The sequence below is a fragment of the Sapajus apella genome, unplaced genomic scaffold (assembly GCF_009761245.1).
Source record: "Sapajus apella isolate SASKATOON/1434 unplaced genomic scaffold, GSC_monkey_1.0 scaffold104, whole genome shotgun sequence".
NCBI classification, from domain to species: Eukaryota; Metazoa; Chordata; class Mammalia; order Primates; family Cebidae; genus Sapajus; species Sapajus apella.
The window spans coordinates 5575394-5594453 of record NW_022437044.1 but is presented as its reverse complement, the minus strand read 5'-3'; the positions used below and the strand labels follow the sequence as shown (position 1 = coordinate 5594453).

Here is a 19060-nt window from a genome sequence, read left to right as displayed (position 1 = left end):
AAAAGAAAGAATGAATAAGACCTAGTGTGTGCTAACACAACACAGTGGCTACAGTCAATAATAATTTAATTATACATTTAAAAATAACTAAAAGTATAATTGGATTGTTTGTAACACAAAGGATAAATGCTTGAGGGAATGGATGCCCTATTTACCATGATGTGATTATGATGGATGGCACGTCTGTATCAAAGTATCTCATGTACCCCGTGAATACATAGACCTACTGTGTACTAAAAAAAATTCAAAAGAAAAAGAAAAAAGTAAAAAATATTTAAAATTTAAAAAATACTATAAAATTCAAGAGCTAAGAACAATTTTTCATAAATAAATCTGTAACTAAAAATATTAGCTTAAAAATGCTTATTAGTCCTATCATACACCAATATCAAATTTGTGTCTCATTCATATATTGAATCTTGAATTTGTTTTTCATTTGCCTAATTCTAGATGTCAGTTTTTATCCTTTCTTATCCATTAACAACTAGGAAATAGTTTTTCTCAAAGTTTATAATTTTAACATTGCTAATAATTCTTACATAAATATGAAATCAAATTAGAAAAATAATGATTTTACTATTGAAAATAATAAAACCTCCTTTACTAGCTGAGATTGAATAATTTGTAATACATATTCCAATATATTCATATGTATCAATTTTCTCATTCCAATTTTTTATTTTAAGATTTGAAATTAGGTTGGCAAAGCATTCATATTTGATTAACATAAATATTCTAGTTATGAAGTGGGCTCATAAGATTTTGCTAGTGCTAATAATAACTATGTTTTCTGTATACATATAAAACAAATTTAATATTGAGAAACTTTTGTGCAATTAGTGAAATGCATATCTGATCTAAAATTAGAAGAAAACCACCTCAGGCTACTCTGTTTATATCATTTAGCACTGTGTTCCCCTTCTATTACACAAATAAGAAAGTAATTTCTACATTTATAATCAATTATAACATATTGCATATTTTAAAAAAGCACTATTACTTCATAAAATATCTTTTGATCAAATGACTTGGTATATGTGCTAATAATGCTATTCCACCTTTGACCACTAAAGTATGAGTTGCTCAAACAGCATTCATTGTTTCGACATTTCTGATTTATTTTTTTTATCTGAAAATGCTCATCATTTGAAGGTTTTTGAAGGTTTTCAAAACAGTCTGACTCCTTTTTGGAGTTAATAAAATCTTTCTATAAAATATAAGATCCTCTTTTAGGAATACGTGTAAAGATGTGCTACAGCAATGGTTTTCTACTGGAGAAATTCCTGGGGCCCTCACCCCAACCCCAGAAAACCATTTGTCAAACTCTGGAGACATTTTTTTTCATCACAATTAGGCAAGAGTGTGCTACTAAGATCTATTTGGAAGAGGCCAGAGATGCTGCTAAACTTCCTACAGTGCACAAGACAGCTCCCTCACCACTCCACAAGGAAGAATTATCCAGCCTCAAATGTCAATAATGCCAAGGTTTAGAAGCCCTAGGCCAACATAATGAGAATTGCAATCATAGAAGAAAAAGACTAAATTGTACCTCAATACAAATTTTGCTCTGAAATCAACATAACTGGAATTATAAATGTAGGGTCCCATAAATAATCAGAGAAGACGCTGAGAAAATATAAATGTACAGAAACTAATAACAGTGCATTACAATCATTTGTGCAAACATTTTTTTAGATCATCAAGCTGACTACAACAAAACATAGTTTTGTTTAGACCTTCCTATTTTGTGGCTAATTAAAAAACCCTTAAATCATCAAAAAATATCTAATTTTGGGCTGGGCATGGTGGCTCACACCTGTAATCCCAGCACTTTGGGAGGCCAAGATGGGCAGATGACCTGAGGTCAGGAGTTCGAGACCAGCCTGGTCAACATGGTGAAACCCTGTCTCTACTAAAAATACAAAAGATTACCCAGGCATGGTGGCGGGTGGGTGCCTGTAATTCCAGCTACTTGGGAGGCTGAGGCAGGAGAATTGCTTGAACCCGGGAGGTGGAGGATGCAGTGAGCTGAGATTGCACCATTGCACTCCAGCCTGGGTGACAAGAGCAAAACTCCGCCTCCAAAACAAAACCAAAAACCTAATTTTATGAAAATATAAATGGATTAAATACATCCAGTATGAGAAGTTTTGTTTTGCTTTGTTTTTGTTTTTGTTTTTTTTTCTCAGTATCATAGAAAGACATGAAAAGCAAAGCTTTTGACTTAGGTTATTTGTATGCCAAGACAGAATAGCAGCAAACCAGTTTCTATTTGTTACCAATGGAAGTACTGCCTGGAAGCTGCAAGATTCATACAATAGCTTGAAAATAAAGGTGATAAAAATCAATGCATATGTGAAATATAATACTTGAGTTTATGTGAATCCAATTAATCTAATGATCAGACAACCTGACTATAGAACGAGAGATCTCGGTTTCCTCAGCTGACCTGTGGATTTCAATGAAAATTTTAAAATCAAATTTTGATTTAGTTTCCAAGACAAGTCCTTATTCAATCAGAGCTAAAACCATAGGTGACAAAGAACTGAGGATACCCCATTTATGCTGATGTGATTATTACACATTGCATGCCTACATCAAAACATCTCATGTACCCCACAAATACATACACCTACTATGTACTCATAAAAATGAAAAATGAAAAAAGAACAACAGAAAATATGGAAAAGAATATGTATCAATAGAAGGCATTAGTCTGTTTATTTGATATGAATAAATGTACAACTTTTTATTTTATGTTTACGTTAAATCTAATACTAGTCATTCGTTCTTAAATGAAAGTGGTAAATGTATTTGATCCGTGACAATATCATATGAAAAACTACAGTGGTCTAAATATCTAGGTTTTACAACTACTTTTAATAATATTCTAATGTAATTTTTATCATTTCATGCATTATTTAATGACTTACTGGTGTACAGTTAGTAAACATAGGTTTATGACAAAATATTGATAATTTTCCACAGCTCCCTACATATCTTAATTAATTAGCATCACATTGAGCAATAATATATAATTCAATCTTTAGTGCAGAAAGAAAACAATAGCATGGAAGTGGAATTATCACTACTTTGTAATCTACCAGGAAGCTGATCGTCATCCCTTGCCTATTATAACACTGCCTCTCCCTTATTATCCTAAATTAGCTGTCACAAACATCAAAAGATGTGACAGTTCTTGACAGTTAAGGGTTATAAAATAAATGCTTCAACAGTATACAGGTGGCACAGGGAGTTTTTAGTTTAAATCTTTTTAATTGAGAATATCAAGGCTTTTGTCTCCTTTTTATGATCTACTTTGAATAAAATTTACCAATTGGTAAGGACATAAATCAGCATACCTGTTTTCAATCCGTGAGTAGCTACATCTCGTAATTTAAAAATGAAAAAGAACAAAGTATATGCCTAATTGTAATAAAAAAATGCTATATTTGGAAAGTCACATCTTGATAAAATTTTTAAGATAACCTTCTCAAAATTGAGTTCCAAACTATAATGCCCACAAAAACATTTTGCAGCATTGATAAGTTACTATGATAAAAGGATGATAATTGAGGAATATGGTAGAAAACTTTTAAAAAATATTTTTATCTTGTCTAAAAATTAATATAAAGTTCTTATATATCAGAGCCAGTATAATATTTATACTTTCTCTCTGGGAATCAAAGCAGAAGTTAAAATTGTTGGTATCCACAGCCTCTATAGTTACCACAGCATCAGTAAGAAGCTGATAGTTGTAAGAAAATGGTTTAAAGGCATGCATGCAAGGATACCAAGAAAATCTTCAAAAGGAATGTAGCTATGCCCAAATAAACTGTTAAGAGAGGAATCTCTTATCAATGATGCCTATTACACTGAGGTTTGTGACACCTATAAGATCCAATTTGAAACTCTCTTAAAAATCTCTGTTATGCTAAATAGACCTATTTGTTTTGATCTACCCTCTTAGAAGAGGGAAGATGCTGCTCCTTGTAAGATACTCTAAATGTAATAGAAACCAAGAAGAAGGGTGTTAAAACACTTATCTAAACTAAAGAGCGGAGTTTACTAATAACAGAAAAGAACATCTAAATGGAGATTTGAACTTATCTAATCCTATGAATAATTCTGGACTATAAAAATATTTTCTGAGAATGTTGAAATGCATTTACTAAAGTAGATAATTTCAGACAATAAACACAAAAAAAGTAGATAACTTCTAGGAAGTATTTTAAAAGTATTTTGAAGAAAAATGAAATATGGTGGGAAGCATATGATTCCAAATAAATTAGCTATACATATTATGCTAAATTACTTTGAAGAACATAATAGCATGTACAAACAATTCTGAATATTAAAGCAATGCTCATGTGATAGATTTTGAAGTTATGTTTTGATTTTCAAACACTAATTTAATAAAATCAGAATATCTAAAAAATATCACAACACTGGGATATATATATTGAAGTATAGTGAGCATCTTCAATGATAGGAGACTGGTAAACATTTGGTAAATACAGATTTTTAGCTTCTGAAAAACATATATTTCTCTTGTAAAAATCAAGTTTCTACCAAAAAAAGTCCAGGTCAGATGGGTTCACAGCCGAATTTTACCAGATATACAAACAGGAGCTGGTATCACTCCTTCTGAAACTATTCCAGACAATACAAAAAGAGGGAATCCTTCTTAAATCATTTTGAGACCAACATCATCCTGATACCAAAACCCAGCAGAGACTCAACAAAAAAAGAAAACTTCAGGCCAATATCCATGATGAACATCGATGCAAAAATCTTCAAGAAAATACTGTCAAACCGATTGCAACAGCACATCAAAAAGTTTATCCATCGTGATCAAGTACACTTCATCCCAGGGATGCTATTGGTTCAACATATGCAAGTCTATAAACGTAATCCACCACATAAAGAGAACCAAAGACAAAAACCACATGATAATCTCAATAGACACAGAGAAAGCCTTCAACAAAATACAACAGCCCTTTATGCTAAAAACTCTCAATAAACCAGATATCAGTGGAACTTATCTCAAAACAATAAAAGCTATTTACAACAAACCCACAGCCAATATCATACTGAATGGGCAAAAACTGGAAGCATTCCCTTTGAAAGCTGGCACTAAACAAGGATGCCCTCTCTCACCATTCCTATTCAATACAGTATTGGAAGTTCTAGCCAGAGCAATCAGGCAAGAAAAATATATAAAGGGTATTCAATTAGGAAAGGAGGAAGTCAAATTGTATTTGCAGATGACATGATTGTATATTTAGAGGACCCCATTGTCTAAGCCCAAAATTTCCTGAAGCTGATAAGCAAATTCAGCAAAGTCTCAGGATACAAAATCAACATGCAAAAATCGCAAGCATTCCTACATACCAATAACAGACTAACAGAGAGCCAAATCAAGAGCGAACTCCCATTCACAATTACTACAAAGAAAATAAAATACCTAGGAATATAACTAACAAAGGATGTAAAGGAACTCTTCAAGGGGAACTACAAACCACTGCTCAAGGAAATAAGAGAGGACACAAATGAAAAAATATTCCATGCTCATGGTTAGGAAGAATCAATATTGTGAAAATAGCCATAATGCCCAAAGTAATTAATAGATTCAATGCTACCCCATCAAGCTACCAATGACCTTCACAGAACTGGAAAAAACCACCTTACACTTCATATGGAACCAAAAAAGAGCCCACATAGCCAAGACAATCCTAAGCAAAAAGAACAAAGCTGGAGGCATCACGCTACCTGATTTCAAACTATACTACAAGGCTACAGTAATCAAAACAGCATGGTACTGGTACCAAAACAGAGATATAGACCAATGGAGCAGAACAGAGGCCTCAGAAACAACGCCGCACATCTACAACCATCTGATATTTAACAAACCTGACAAAAACAAGCAATGGGGAAAGGATTCCGTGTTTAATAAATGATGCTGAAAAAACTGGCTAGCCATGTGCAGAAAACAGAAACTGGAACCCTTCCTGACACCTTACACTAAAATTAACTCCAGGTGGATTAAAGACTTAAACATAAGACCTAACACCATAACAACCCTAGAAGAAAACCTAGGCAAAACCATTCAGAACATAGGCATAGGCAAGGAATTCATAACTAAAACACCGAAAGCATTGGCAACAAAAGCCAAAATAGTCAAATGGGATCTAATTAAACTCCAGAGCTTCTGTACAGCAAAAGAAACGATCACTAGAGTGAACTGGCAACCAACAGAATGGGAAAAAGTTTTTGCAATGGCAATCATTAAAAAATCAGGAGACAACAGATGCTGGAGAGGATGTGGAAAAATAGGAACATTTATACACTGTTGGTGGGAGTGTAAATTAGTTCAAACATTGTGGAAGACAGTGTGGCAATTCCTCAAGGATCAGAAATAGCAATTCCATTTGACCCAGCAATCCCATTACTGGGTATATACCCAAAGGATTATAAATCGTTCTATTATAAAGACATATGCACACGTATACTCATTGCGGCACTGTTTACATTAGCAAAGACCTGGAACCAACCCAAATGCCTGTGGATGATAAACTGGACAAGGAAAATGTTTCATATATACACCATGGAATACTCTGCAGCCATAAAAAATGACGAGCTTGTGTCCTTTGTAGGGACATGGATGAATCTGGAAACGATCATTTTCAGGAAACTGACATAAGAACAGAAAATCAAACGCTGCATGTTCTCATTCATAGGTAGATGTTGAACAATAAGAACACACGGACACAGAGAGGGTAGCATCAGACACTGAGGTCTGTTGTGGGGGGCTAGGGGAGTGACAGTGGGGGTTGGGAGACTGGGAGAGACAACATGGGGAGAAATGCCAGATATAGGTGATGGTGGGATGGAGATAGCAAACCACCTTGCCATGTATGTACCTATACAAATATCCTGCATGATCAGCATGTGTATCCCAGCACCTAAAGTACAAAAAATATACGTATATATTCTTTTCAAAAAAAGAAAGAAAATTCCAGTTTCTGATTTGTCAAACTGCCAAGTGGTGATAGAAAAATAATTAATATAAAAATAACTCATGGACACAAAGAAGGGAACAACAGATACTGGGCCTACTTTAAGGTTGAGGCTGAGAGGAAGGAAAGGAGCAGAAAAAAATATCTATTAGGTACTTACTTGTCTTAGTACCTGGGTGATGAAATAATCTGTACAACAAACCCCCATGACAGGAGTTTACCTATATAACAAATCTGCACATATACCCCTGAACCTAAAGTAAAAATTAACAAATAACTAAAAAAGCTAAAAAATAAATAAATAGTAAAATTAAGGAACCTAACAATAAATAAGTAATTTGCATTTTCAACATAATTACTCTAAAATCGAATGTGGACTAGTAAAACATTAGATTACATTAACTGAACTCTATGCCATGTCTTGTATTTAACTTGATTTTTATTATCAGCAGAATGATTTAGATTTATAGTAATTGCTATTAACTCTATTAACTAGATACTAAAATTTATTTCAATTATTTTTGTTAGGGACTACGCTAAAATATTCAAGCTATCTTTAGGAGTCAAAGGCAAGTTTTAAAACAAACATACTTGGAATGTGTTTAGTAATTCATAAAATTCCTTCTTTTCTTAAATAATGCCATGTGAAGAAATCGGTAATCATTATATGGATAGTTGAATTGTAAATTAGAGGTCTGCATCATATCTGGTTCAATGAGTCAATGCATGTAGAAATTTTTTTTTGACCAAACTTAAACTTATCTTTAGAAAAGTGATTACTTCTGCTAGAATACAATACAGGCATTTAAGTCACCACCAAATGATACATGCTGCATATGAAATATATAATATCCCAAACCCGGAGTGAAAAATTTAGGCAAATGAATGAAGAAATCCAAAACATATGATGCAAAAATAATTCAACTATTATGGGCGACAGCACATTTTGTATTGATGAATGGAGACAAACAGCAAAATACAAACTTGAGCCCAAATCAGTGATATCGATTACCTTCAAATCAGTAAAATAAAGGAAAGTATAACAAAAACAATTAAATGATTATTGGTGACACCACATTTTGTGATGTAGATGAACAAAGAAAAGCGACACTTGCTCCTGCATCAATGGTATAAATTATGTTCAAACCAGTATAATAGAAGACAGTATAAGCGGTTCTAAATATTTATGAAGAATGCCTCCATGGAGATAAAGTCATAAAGAACCTCTTGTAAGATTCCTCTCTTACGAAAACCAGTCAAAGCGTTGGCTCTACAATCTAAGATCTCATTTTGGAAAGCTGCTCAAGTGGTTCTGTATCTCATCATCTCTTCAGGCTATACTCAAATGGTCTGTAGACAAATGGCTATTTAGGGAAATATGTGTAGAAAAGGAGAAACTCGGTCACACATTTAGCTTCTGAAAACTTTACTTGTTTAGTAACTTGGCAAGACATCTAATCCCTCCTACATTTTGTGGATCAGTGCATGGAAGCAAATGATATAGTCTTCATCTATTGGAATAATGTCAAAGGAAATAGAAGTCTTATGTCCAAAAGTAACAGAATTCTAAATGCAATTATGCCTGTTTTCCATGCCTGGTATTTTTTTCTGTGTATAATTTAACTTTAGAAAACACTACATTAGATGAACAACGCCAGCTTAGAAAAAAATTCACCCTATATAACTTTGATGACAGCATTTCTGCTGTTAGACAATCCTTCAGAAGCTAGTCTTTTGCCAAGAGAGCCAAGTCACCCTGAGAGTCGTTCTGCTAAAATAAAACAAGAGTGTAGTTCAAGTTTGTGCAAGTAATAGTTGACCCCATTGATGCTGTGCAGAAGATGGCAGCTTTCTAGCTCAAGGTAGACCACATCTTGAGAAGAAGGATGTAAAATGGAAAAGAGGGAACTAGTGTAGAAATTTGGGGTTTTAAATATTGTGACTATATATTCTGGTTATCCCTGTTTAATGTCAAAATTGTCTTAATTTGGAGGATAAATGATATGGCCATCCTAATATTATAAAGGCAAATAGGTAACAAAAATTCAGATGAGGATAAAATCAAGGTAAAAAATGTACAAAAAGGTTGGGCCTGGTGGTGATAGCCTGTAGTCTCAGCTTCTGGGGAGGCTGAGGCAGGGCAATTAGTTGAGCCAGGAGTTCAGGCTGTAGAGTGCTAAGCTTGTGCCTGTGAATAGCCACTGCATTCCACCCTGGGCAACACTGTGAGACCCTATATCTACAATAAACACACACACAAAAATACACAAAGTACACAAAGATAATTCAATCTTTAAGCTACAAATTGAATATGACCTGTACAGGTCGAACCATTTGTCCACTACCTCTGTGAAAAATCATTTGAGAAAGCAATACTTAATAATAAATATTGCCTACGCAGTCATCAAAATAAATAGAATAAAAGTTCTTCTTAAGAAGCAACTACTGATAACTGCAACTAGGAAAGCAAATTCAGTTATTCATGAAATAGCAATTGCTAACCATATAGTAAAGCACAGAGTTATGCAGTCAGTTATTTGTGAGGAATCAACAAAACTCTGAACATCACAATGTAAATACAAAACAAAAAAGCTGTTGTCAGTGAAAAAGAAGTGTCAATAATTCCTTGTGGTAATACACCACAAATATGGGTGAATAAACTATCACTAACTCATTGAAACAATCACAAATTTGAGGAAGCTCAACAGCAGCAACAGATTAAACAATTATAAATGAGCTGTGTAGCAAGGCATGGAGACACTTAAAAATAACTCTTGAGGTTACATAAGAACATAGTTTATGTTTACTTATAGCTGTATTTAATCTAATTAAGAACCTATTCCTTAAGATGAAAAAAAAATACAAAAATAATTGCTTCACTAAATTCCATAGTTACCTGGTAATAACAGGAGGTTATTGGGTAAAATGCTATTTTTTACATTAATCAATACCTAAATAAGACCAGTCACTATTTTGTGGTATAAAATAGTAATGCAAAACATTAGTTCAGAAAGAAGTCATTTTTTTTTTGCCTCACACCTTTATAGTCTAGATTGTAAAACACCAGACAATGAGATTTCAATTTACAAAACATCCACAAAACAATTGGAGAAAAATTTTAAATTACTTAAATTTCCATTAATATAATTATATTTGAGTAGACAAATATAACTTAAGAATTCTTGTCTATTAGATAAATAATTAAAATCCAATTTCTGAGAGCTAAAGAGATTATCAGTTTTATTAATCTGGTTATCTTACATGTAAACCAGTTTTGTGTGAGAGCTACAGCTATGTAAAAATTCTTCCATTTAGCAGTTAGGTATTTGATCTTAAACACATAGATAAACAGACTATAATTCACCTCAAACTACAGAGAAAATAGATTATAGAGAAATGTTTAGAATCCTAAAACTACAGATGAATAAATAGGCTATAAATAGCCTATAAAGAATCCAGTCAATGATTTTCCAATTTAGGGCCATATATCCATTCCCCAAGGAGGTCATTTTGACTTTTCCAGGCCCGTGAGTACTTCTAGTTAAAAAGATGCATTCCTATACCATTATTATGGTTTCCAAAGGATTAAACATTGATAGCATGTCATTGCTACTTCAACTTGGAGATTTCTACATAGGGTTTGGAATCTAGGAAGATGATGCATTTGATGGGGGTAATACAGCTATCTGTAACTGATCTCTTAGGAATAACTTTCCTCACAGCAAAATTAAAAGATTTAAATGCCTCCTGAAACACACAGAATCTATTAAATACTTACGTTCTGCAAGGAAAAGCAGTATGAAACCACTAAATTGAAAATAAAATAATCAGCATCATAATCTTATTATACTGTGTATTCAAACAATGTAAGTAGCCTTTGTTTTATATTTACTATTTATTGAAGGTAGTTGAATGGGATTCAATTGAATATTCATTAGTTTGTAACTAAGCAGGATCATATTCTCTGGCTTTTTGATATCTATATGCAATTTAATATTCATTCATTCAGTGACTTAAATAAAGGGCTCTGTTCAATTAAAAGTAATTTATAAAGTCTTATTAATTTATTTATAATCCATTAACTTGTTTCTCTAGAATTCATGCATCCAGACAGTAGAGACAGTATATGATTATTGAGAACAACACTTTGTTCTTCTGTTAACCATTTACTTCATTATTTTCATTACTGACAGCAAAGCTCTCCTTGTTCCACTGTCCTTAGGATGCAGGCTATCTATTCTGCTATATTTCCTTGGTCAAACTATTTTAAATGAATTTTTCTAAACAAAATCTTGTCCTCAGAGGGTATCTTGGCTCTCTTATAAGCCAGAAAAACATACTAGCATCCAAGAAAGGCTTGTTATAGCAAATATTCTGCTTGAAAAAGGATATTCTAAAACCTATTTAATTTAGAATAATCAAAAATAAAAATGTTCAAGTATGCTATTACATACCTGTTCTACAAAATCTACTGAAAAAGTCATTATGGTCTTAGAAAAGGGATAGGAAAATGAATTCTCAGCTTGAAAAAAGAAAGACAAGAGAGGAAATCTTTTTAAAAAAAAATAAGGACATATGAATGAGATGTAAATAAAGCAATTCCAGACGGTAGAGGCAGTATATGAGAAAGTCCTCATATTAGCAGTATCACTGTCATATGGAGGGCCAGGAGGAGACGAAGACAAATGAAGAGGAGACATCCGACTCAAGTCATAAGCCAAAGAGGGTAAATGGAAAACTTAAAAAAGAAAAAAAAAAACAAAAAAAAAACAAAAAAACTGAACTAGGTCCAGAAAAAAATGTGGAACCAGTGGCATTGATCAAGAAAGAGATAAATGTCGTATTTTTCTCTGTGTACATACATAAAGTATCTACGGAAAACTAAGTTTAAGTCATAAAATAGGCATTTCAAGGAATATAGAGCATCAACTCTTAGAAAAAAATGTGAAAGACTATAATTAACCTCAACCTACAGAGTAAAACCCATAACTATTGTTTATGGAACAGTTTTCCTCAAGGTACTCAGCAAACTTTATAGATTTTACTTATTTAATTAGCTTTTATAATATCCCGGCATGCTACATAAGGATAATTTAAATTTTCTCCATTATATAGGAGAGGAATTGGAGGCATAGACAACAAGTTTGAAAATTAAGATAATATAAAGACTTATGTAATTACTACAGGTAGCACAATAATGATCATTGTAATCAAAAGGTTTTATTTCCAGTCTCAAAATGATCGTGCAGATAAATGTTGGCAAAAAGTAATGCCGTAATTGCAGACCTAGTAACAAAATAAGATATCATAAGTTAATGAAGGTGCTTGGTGAAAATCTACTAAAAATAGATTTGAAATTTTAACTTCTCTGAGAAAATAAAACTTCAAATAATTTGATTTTCTAAATGGCAGCATGACCAATTTAAGATAAAATGTTCTTTCAACAAAATAAACATGGCCAGGTGCGGTGGCTCATGTCAGTAACCCCCGCATTTTGGGAGACCGAGGTGAGCGGATCACTGGAGGTCAGGAGTTTGAGACTAACCTGGCCAAAATGTGAAGAAACCCCATCTCTACTAAAAATACAACAACAAAAATTAGCCGAGCAGGGTGGCGGATGTCTGTAGTCCCAGCTCCTCAGGAGGCTAAGGCGTGAGAATCACTTGAACCTAGGAGGAAGAGGTTGCAGTGAGCCACTGCACTCCAGCCTGGGTGAAAGAGCAAGGCTCTGTCTCAAAAAAAAAAAAAAATAGAAAAAACAATATATAAGTATACACACACACACACATATATACACACACACAAATATATATATATATATATATATATATATAATAAATACGCTTTCCTCTTTACTATCATTAGAGCAAAAATATAAACCCGATAATGCCTATCATTAATCTCCTTGTGGACACTGACTGTTTTCCAAAGACATTTTTTATCCCTCAAGACTTTGTACATTGGGCACTCATTAAATATGTGTTAAATATAGACTACTGGAATTAGACTGAGATATTAGTTAGCAATTAGTTGTTATATCTATGCAAAATTTAATAGAATGGCTTTAGAATTTCACTTCACTGCATTGAAGAAGCTTAAAATATTGAACTTCTATATACAAAATAAGTAAAAGGATGAGAAATAGTCATGATAATACCCTACACAGAATCCAGATTGAGATCCCAGAGACAAATATAAATTACATTAGATACTCTAAAACTTCCTTTTATGATACTCAACTTTTAAATTGTTTGCTTTGTTTAATGAAAGGAAATTCACACTTACTTTGCAAAACAGGCCTTTGAAATATTTCCTATATATGATTTTATGCTACTTTCCTCAGTTTACCAGCAAGTATAGAGATGTGTGCATGCATGAATTAAAACATACTACCACTAAATAATCTTCTAATGTATAAAGAATAAGCAGTAGTTTTCTTATAATTGTTCATCTAATATTACCTCTTCTATTTAAAAGGAAATAAAAAGTAGGTGACTAGCTATATTTTTATAGTTTTCATTGCTAAAACATGTGTGTCCATATGTATTCTATCTTGATCTCATTAGTGCTCTACTAATAGATACTTAACATTTTATGGATAAAACACTTTATTATATATTTGTAGAATAAGATTGGTGAACATACAATTTGTGCAAGCAAAAGACTAATGAATAAAGGGCATTTCAAAGATAGTTAAAAAAATTAAGTTCTGTGTTATGTAATTAAATTAGACCCAATATTTTCTTTCCTCCAGTAACATGTACCAGCACTGGGAAACTGAAAGACACTTGAACAACAATCTACTACAATTTAATTTGTGGTCAAAGCAATTTATTTGATCTATTATGCTACTGGATTATTTAATTATTCATTCTTCATTGGTTTTTGTGAAGATGGCTGTAGACTGATAAATACAAGGGGAGGATATTAATTTATTTGATTTTTAAGTGAGAGTTAGCTTTAGGTGCATTTTATAGTATTTGCTAAAGAACAATTCCACCAAAAACTGGTCCAAACTCACATACTATGGTAAAATTATGAAAATAGATACATTAATTTATAGATAAAACTCAAACAAACTCAGAAAGTTTTCCGCAGAATGACCTTATTGCTTTTATCATCACTTCTCATACAAGATGTCATCACCTCTGATACAGAAACCTTACCAATCCATCAATTTTTTTGATCTAAGATTGAAAGATTATACTGTACTTCAGTTCACTAAGAGATGGTCTCCACAGCACAGTGTTGTTATATAATCGGTATAAATCAGTGTACAGAAAGAGAATAATTTGTGTCCAGAAAACTACCCACATTGGAATATATATTATCTTAATTATTAAGTTTGATCAAAATTATGAAAACCATTTAGATCTGTGTAACACATCCTGTTTTCATTAAATAATTCTATACCAATTAATTTTGTCTTGTATGTTTTTATTTTAGGGTTTAATCATTTCCTTTGGAAGGAATAAAATTAAGTTCAAATTTATTTTTATTTAGACAGAGTGGACAATGAAATAACATTAAAACTCTGTACCTAATAACATAAAATTTAGTGATGCTTCTTAAAGTTAGTTCGTAATATTAAAAGGCATGATGTGAGTAAATCACTGAGATTTGGAAACACATTTGGTCTTCAGAGCCTCAATTTACAAATTCTAGAACTGAACTATTTAAGATGCCCAACTTATGTTACATAAATGTCCATCCATACTGTGGGACTATTAGTAACAGATGTATTTAACAAAAGGCATTAGTGGATGATGAATGCTAACCAAGACTCTGATAATAGTAATGAAGTCAAAAGTTACTTAATCCTATTAGTGTCACACTCCCATATGTTAAAACCTGACAGCATTAATAAAGATTCATTTATGAAGACAATGAGTTTTATGTTGTCATTTTTTCCCCACTGGAAGTGTACTTTGATAATAACCCCAGCTTTTAGAAACCTCATAGTCATTAGCATTTGATTGTCATCTCTTTTGCTTCTTTACACTAGATCAAAAATATTAATATGCAAATTATAGAATTCAGAGAATACAAAATCAAGTAATATTAAAGCTGCAATGGGGAAATTTTAAATGCAACTTCATTTTATATTTGAAAAAAATTGAGGAAATCATTATATTCAAACTCTTCTGAGCCTCTTGGAGGCAAATAAACTAGGTAAGTTTTCTAAAATTGTTATACTCATTGTTATGGTATATTCTCCCCGCACTAATGTTAATGAATCTTAACTCACTTCTGACATTACACGTCACTTTGAGCTATGGACACATAAGTTTAAAAAATATTATTTTCTTCAGAACAACAAAGTTTGCTTGTCCTTTGTCTTCACAATATATTATTTGATGCCTCATTTCAGCAATTTAAATCAAGATTTCTAAATCTTGTGGTAGATGAGATTTTTCGCAATTTAGATTTTCTAATCCCAGATCTCAAAACAAATCCAATTCTAAACTTAGTTTCATAAATCCAGTCCAACTTTTTATCAATGGGGAGGATTTTTACTTAAAATAGAATCAAAGGCCCAAACATCTTGGCTACGTTAAAAGACTACTCCAGATTAAATGACCTTTTGAGATTCATTGAAAACATAATGATGCCTTATGGGATGGGTAGAAACAAGTGAGGGCTTTGAGTACGATTAATAATCTGAGAAAAAGTTGATCTTCATGTTCTGTCAACACAAACTGTCAACCTTTGAAACACTGTCATGCCTGCCTTAAGGAAATCAATCAGAACCCCGTCACTGGGATAGTACAGAATCATGACTGCTGATATACACCAGAGAAGATGGAAATTTGAAGCAGGAAATAAAAATATCTGTAACATCATTATATAAACTAATTTCCCCTGAGTTCCTACCATGAGGAAAGAAGGAAGTCCCTGTGGTTTATACACATATTCTGAGTCAGACTGGGTGCTTGAGGGATGTTTCTATTTGTGAAAATGTTGGCTTCCCTGTCAAAAAATACTTACAGTATTTTAAAAAGCTTTATAAATAACAGGCTATCTGAATTAAAAAGTGAAAGTTAAAGAGATTCTGTGATTTACTACTCCTGACCAACAGTTCTTTGAAATACTGCAATGTGTAGTACGATGTGTGTGAGTATGTAAATATCTGTATGTATACAGGAAATTAGCATTGTAGTATGACTTTTCATGAAAGAGGGGAAAGAGAAGGTTTCACATCTGGATTCCTTTTTAAGTGGCAACTATTAATAACATCAAGAACTCATAGATTATTTTTTTCTTTAGAGAGTAACATGCTCTATTAAAAAACTGAAAATTAACCTCATCAAAGTCACAAATAAGTTTTATTTTACCTTTTTTTTTTAACCAAGCAGAATTACTTGGTAATCACTTTAATCACTTCATTCCCCTATTTTTTTTTTTTTTTTTTTTTTGAGATGGAGTTTTTCTCTTTTGCCTGGGGTTGAGTACAATGGCACAATTTCAGCTCGCTGCTACCTCCGCCTCCTGAATTCAAGTCATTCTCCTGCCTCGGCCCCCTGCGTAGCTGGGATTACAGGCGCCCACCACCACACCTGGCAATTTTTTTTTTTTTTTTTTTTTGTATATTTAGTAGAGATGTGGTTTCACTATGTTGGCCAGGCTGGTCTCGAACTCCTGACTTCGTGATCCGCCTGCCTCAGCCTCCCTAAATGCTGGGATTACAGCCATGAACCACCATACCCGGCCTTTTCTCAGTCTTTCACTCTTTTCCTTTTGTATCATGAACTTGCAGCGATCCTGCTCTTAGGGTTATCTACACATCTACAAACTGTCTGTTAATTAGGAGTCAGGAACTGCACTCTGATTCCTACCGCTATCATTTACCAGTCATGTGATGATAAGCATAATACGTTATCACTCTGAAACTCAGTTCCCAAAAATTTTAAATGTGAAATAACACTTTCCCTGTTTGTGTCAAGGTATACTGAAATTCATAAAAAAGTAAGCTAAATCAATATATGTATATATTAGTTTTAGAAATAAATATTCTAAGTCTTATGAAAGTTTATACTATAAACATTTCAAACATTTAATAAATCTCTTCTGCCAATGCCTTTCATTTCAGCTAATGAATATTAAATAGTCAATAGTAGGGCCCCTTCATGTATAAATTGACCTATTTTTTCCTAGAATATTTCTCCCTTCTCTTTCTTTGCTATTTGAACATTTCATATACATTTTATATTAGCCTAGTTAGGATAAACTAACTGTGACTTTGCTATTCTTGTCTATTAAACAAAAGTAGAGCAAATTAATATTAATTAAATTCTCATCCTATTCTGCAGGACAAAGGGTCTTTTAAAAGAAATCATTATGGTTGGCCTACTTATTTCACATTGTAAAATTTACTAAAGTTTATGGATGAATCCAAACATGCTTTTTTCTCTCCCTCTCTCTTTTTTTTTAAAAACTCTCCTTTCCCATAGCAAATATGCCACATTCATGACAGGACCTTTCTGCAAGTCAAAGTGCATTCAGTTAAAGTCACCCATGTCATGGCCCTCTGCATGCCTGGGGCTATGCTTTGTATTTCATTCTCATTACTTTTAACAAGCAGTCAAAAAAGTATTTGTCCACGGGCCATACAAATGCCCCAGTACTTTAGGCACATCATATAGTTACTTTAGGCTTATCACACATTCTAAAACAAATTTTAGAGCATTTCTATTTCTAAGACTCATCTAAGAACCTGTAGTGAGCCTTTTTGTCATTTGCTGACAATCTTTCAAAGAATGTCAAATGAAAAGCACGTTTTAACAAAGCTAAAATTTTGCCAGCAGGCTTATTTGTTTTATTTGAATTAATTAAGCAGCTTTCAAGACAAATCAGAAATTTCTTGGAATTTCATTAAGCTGCCCTAAGGGAGACATGACAAAATTTTTCCTTGAATAAAAGCACTACATTTCAAAACAACACATTTGTCAAGATGGTCAGGTGAAAAGACCCGATTGCCAATATTGGATTAAAATTTGGTAAGGTCTTATTTTGATTTTATCTGTTAATTTTTATTTTCCAAATAAACTTATTTGTTTCAGCTGTGCTGTGCAATTATGACAGCCACTAACCACATGTGGCTATTAAAATTAAAATTGAATTAATTAAGCATTTAGTACCTTAGAAGCACTAGCTACTAAATACTTTCAAGTACTCTATAGCCATGTGTGACTAGCGGCTGCTGTATTGTATCACAGATCATAAATCTACTGTCATTGCAGAAAATTATGTTGAGGAGTGTTACTTTAGAGAGAGAGTATCCACTTTGCTACTTAATTTATTATTTCAAGTGATAAGCCTCACATTTCTATAAGTAGTCAAATGTTTTAAAGCATCTTCAAAAATCTTCTATGCAGGCATATCTACTCTATACTAAGTTCTTATTCTTTCCAATTCTGCCCCTGTGATAGTATTATCATCCTCATATTATGACTGAAGAAATTAAAGGTCAAAAAGATTAAGCTGAAAGTAGCATATCTGGTAAGAGGTAAGCACAAAACTGTGATCCGTATCTGTCTGATTCCTGAATATTTTTCCATTTCATCACATAAGAAGATGTCATTGCAGGGAATTCACCCAAAGTGCTCATTTAAAAATCATCTAATTTTTAGTTTTTTGAGGATCCTCCAAGCTGTTCTCCATAGTAGTTGTACTAATTTACATTCCCACCAACAGTATACAAGGGTTCCCTTCTTTCCAAAGCCTTCTCTTTCTGTGTTCACTTCATATATCCAAACATATCTGCATTTCACTGAAATTTGCTTAAGAGATCTGTAGCCTTCCATTTCTGAATGAATTTATAAACAAGTATATCTTTACAACAGATCAGCATCAGTTGAGCAATTTTCCCATAATATATAGCCTCCAGGTCAAAACCTTCAGATGATATATAGCAGAATATCTTATTTATATGCTTTGGGGCACATTTTTTAACACTAGTTATTATGTAGATCACAGTCTGGCAGAATATTTATAAAAGTTTGAAAATCCCCTGAACATATCTATCTGAAACATGCACATTT

At 32.8% G+C, this 19060-nt stretch overlaps 1 protein-coding gene across 2 annotated transcripts in view; it reads right to left on the bottom strand.

Moving 5' to 3' along the window:
• PCDH11X (protocadherin 11 X-linked) overlaps positions 1–19060 on the bottom strand; it is an 807063-nt gene that overhangs the window by 729697 nt on the left and 58306 nt on the right. The gene's annotated exons all lie outside the window — the stretch shown is intronic.